Genomic DNA, 4,114 nt, shown 5'->3' with positions numbered 1-4,114 from the left:
ATACTCTTTCTAACTGGATGCCCTGTCATAGATTCTTACGCCTTATCCCTCTCTCGGGGTTTTTTACTTTCTAGTGTCTTTTCATCTGTTAAATTCCACTACCCAGGCTCGGCTGCATGTCCCTTCTTCTCTTGACCCGTCAATCCCAGCTGTGTTATCTTCAGATCCCTCGGATATATGATGTAACCTTCATGGTCACCCTATTTATGAGTACACTCATCCCGGATCCCAGGTCGCTTGGATCCACCTCCACTGTAATGGTACACTCGCCGTGGATCCGAGCTTCTCCAATCATCCAACATCATCTCGCAACCGTCCTGTGATCTCCGTTGTCCCACGAAAGTTCGAGATCCACTGTATCCCTCATCCCTATACCCTGGATCCAGGTCCCTCCAGGCGGGATCCTCCCTCCTTGGATACGAACTCAGGAGTATGGGATCCGGGGTACCTCGCGGTGGATCTTGACTCTTCATTAGCCGTGGCTACTAGATCCACCGTCAGAGGGCACCGACCATCCTTCCTTCATAGGATCCACACTCGATCCACTCTTGTATAGTATATCCCATATCCATCTTAGTGAATCCAGGTAAGGGTGGATCCGAGGTAAGTCTTGGTGGATCTTGCCTTCTCGTACATCGCTCATATCAGATCCATCGTCATTCCATACGGGGTGCTGCTCGCCATGGCTAATCCACCACAGGCAACTTGCACCCGTGCCAAACAACCCAAATCCTCTATAATCACTTGAAATTGTCACTGATTCGGGATAGTGACCCCGCGTCAGGACCATTCTCTTATTTCTGAGAAAGCACTTCACCACAGCAAGCAGGGAGTGGACTTCTTCAACGGTGAAGATGCGTTGCTTGCGCACGTAAAAACGGACAAGGATCTATGAACCCGCCTCAATCTCTCCAACATCATGGTGCGTCCCAATGCAGTTCCACTTGGTAAGTGTATGTGCACTTCAAACTTGTTTCGTGCTTTATGATGACATTTTGAGTGTTTTCGGTGCAGAGCCTTTATTATCTTCGGTCTCGCGTGCCCCAAGTAGATACAAGATCATACAGACAGGAAACAGCCACCGAAGAAGCATTCAAAGACGGTGGAGTCTCGCAAGTCGACAGACAAGAAGAGCGAAGATATACAAACGCCCAATAATAATAAGGAAACGAAGAAGCAAGAAGCCAAGGAAGCAACATTCGGAATCGCCAGGTGTCGTCGTTCACAAACATCTGGGGCGATGCCAATGCTCAAGGTATGTTCATATGTTGTTGTGTGGTGTCTACAGTTGGTTATAACTTGGTGAATGTTTAGACAGGGACGGTTGACAGGTAGAGGCTCCGAATCAACCTCCAGCCGAGCAAGAGCACCACCTTAATGTTGACACGGAAGGTACATACAGATTTATTTACGCTGACTTGAAAAGTTATGTTGACGCGGGTGTGTTTCTAATCTGCAGACGTGTTGACACCCCAAACGACGTTGACGGTCACTCCGGTGAATGCTCGGAAAGTGAATACGAAGACGATCCAAACGCTGTTGAGAAGTGGATGATGGACGCGAAGAGGTTGCGCAGAATTTAATAGCCGAATGTGATTATCGAGAGGATGATGAGGGTGAAGAGGACACCGAAGACGCTTCACTTTGGCATCCAGCTGCTGTAGATACCCATTTCGAGCCCCTTGGATTTGCCGATGCAGAGCCAAGTGACCCCAATCTCGTCCTCGGTGATGTCGAGAAGAGCATCGAGTCGGATGGAGAGGGCGAAGACTCAGTCGGCGTTGCAGATATGCTGGACACAGACGATGAAGCCGAAGCTCTTGTTGATGAATCGGTTGTCGCCAAATCAAGCCGGATCGCCGGTTTGCTGAACGAGGTCGAGTTGAAAAGCTACATATGGCAGTGGAAGGTATGTTGAAAGACGTTGTGTGTTGTGATGACAAAGTCAACTTATTAATCTGAATTTATGCTGACAGGGTCATCCGAAATCTTCGACGACAACCAATTAGCTGATATGGCGGCTCGAGGCTGGACCGTGTACCCTGAAAATGAGATTGCGGACATTGTCGACGACCCGGAAGTTGAAAAAATGTACGAAGGTTACTGCGGACCGTCAAAATATGTCTTAGCATCGGCGAAATCACCACTGTCCCTGTTCTTCTACTTCCTGTCGAGGGCATTCTGGAGGCACGTTGCGCGCGAGACACATCGCTACTGGGAGCAGACGTTTGACGTTCGCCTGGAAAAGGCTGTCGCGAAAGAGGCACAAGTGACCCATCAACCACAAAAGAGTATCGACAAGTTGCGTAGAAAGCTGGTGCGATTTGAGAGGATTGCGCCACATGAAATTGTTCAATGGATTGGTTTGATATTGGCGCACACTTTGAACCCTCGTAAGAGTTTTGAAAAGCACTGGTCTACAACGGAAGACGGCCTGATTCCTGCTGGAGCGTTTGGCAAAGTGATGTCACGAGATCGGTTTCGAGACATCACGAGATTTCTTCATTTCTCGGACAATTAGGACGCTGCAGCAGCTCGTGATCATGCATGGGAAATCAGACCAGTCTTGTCAACGGTGGAGAAGACATTCAAAGAAGGCTACGTTCTCGGCTTGACGTGTCATGGGTACGGCAACGTGTTAGAGTGGAAGTTGATATTGGCAGGAAATACGACGTCGAGGGTGCACAGTCAATGGATACAAAGAGCGGGCCAGCTGCGGTTGTCGAAATGTGGCGTGTGTATTCCGGGGACTTCCATATTCGGGACGACGTGTGGTAATTGCTGATCGCTTCTACACTTCGATTCCCCTGACACAGCAGCTCCGTACCATGGGATTCAACTACGTAGGCACAATCCAGACAAACCGAAAAGGCTGGTGCAAAGGCGTTCAGTATCTGTTCAAGAAACGACCAGCCAGGTACAAGCGGGGATCTTTCACGATGGCCGTAGCGAAGAGTAATCCGGGACTAACTGCTGTCGGCTGGGCTGACAACCGGTATATTTCCTGTCGTCTCAAGTGACCGCGGCATCGACAACGGTGCAGCGGAGGGAGAAGAGTGGAGCGGTGTCAACGGTGCCGTATCCTGGTTTAGTTGATGAATATCAGCGCTACATGGGTGTCGTCGATCGCCACGACTAGTTGCGACTCCAGTCGTACTGTGGTGTAGGGATTTCCAGATTCGACCATGCCAACCTACTTTAGGTCAAGAATCGGCTCGGTCTGATAACCCAGAGCTTAGGAACAAAGGATCACGGTAAGTACTCGGCGATCTGTCCGGATATGCTATCCGGATTGCCGCTGAGCTCAACGGTCGCCTGAACTCAGCTGAAGGGTCGGTAGAGATCCGAAACGACTACATTTCACTAGATATTTGTATAAGAAGCATAGGATTAAATAGGGGGAGCCGAAAGACTCCCAGAAGATAACAGAGCAGAATTTTTCTAGTCCAAGACACGTGTACACTTTTCCGGTAAGTCCCTGCATAGGGCTGGATTATGCCTGCCGTCAGTACTCGAGAGGCATAGCTTGTAGGGTATTGACTGGTAGCGCCAAGAGATTAGGTCGGTCCGGGTAGGACAAAGTCTCGCTACGCGCGAAAGAAAAGGTAATTTACGCGCCTGCTGCCTTCCTTGGATGTGGTAGCCGTTTCTAAGGCTCCCTCTCCGGAATCAAACCCTAATTCCCCGTTACCCGTTAATGCCATGGTAGGCCCATATCCTACCATCCAAAGCTGATAGGGCAGAAACTCAATCGATTTATCGCGCAAAAGCGCGATCCGCACAGTTATTATGACTCAACACAATACCAGCCCGAAGACTGCATTGGTTTCAATCTAATAAATGCTACCCGCCCGACAAGCAGTTGGGTATTGATGCATGTATTAGCTCTAGAATTACTACGGGTATCCAAGTAGTAAGGTACTATCGAGTAGACTATAACTGATATAATGAGCCATTCGCAGTTTCACAGTACAAAATTGTTTATACTTAGACATGCATGGCTTAATCTTTGAGACAAGCGTATGACTACTGGCAGGATCAACCAGGTTTATATCCTCCATACTAAAGAAGACGACAAGTCGCCCCCAGCACAAAACAACAACACAGAGGCAGC

The 4,114-nt window shown here is 49.0% G+C and overlaps 1 non-coding gene across 1 annotated transcript; it reads right to left on the bottom strand.

The window, feature by feature from the left end:
- Positions 1–3,604: 3,604 nt before the first annotated feature.
- On the bottom strand, positions 3,605–4,048 carry PITG_33534 (the record flags this gene model as incomplete). Its single annotated transcript, XR_009934928.1, has 1 exon — positions 3,605–4,048. It is a non-coding gene; the product is annotated as an 18S ribosomal RNA (ribosomal RNA).
- Between the last annotated feature and the right edge of the window lie 66 nt (positions 4,049–4,114).

Source organism: Phytophthora infestans, genomic scaffold, assembly GCF_000142945.1.
Source record: "Phytophthora infestans T30-4 supercont1.1648 genomic scaffold, whole genome shotgun sequence".
Taxonomy (NCBI): Eukaryota; Oomycota; class Peronosporomycetes; order Peronosporales; family Peronosporaceae; genus Phytophthora; species Phytophthora infestans.
This window is presented reverse-complemented; position numbering and strand designations above follow the sequence as displayed.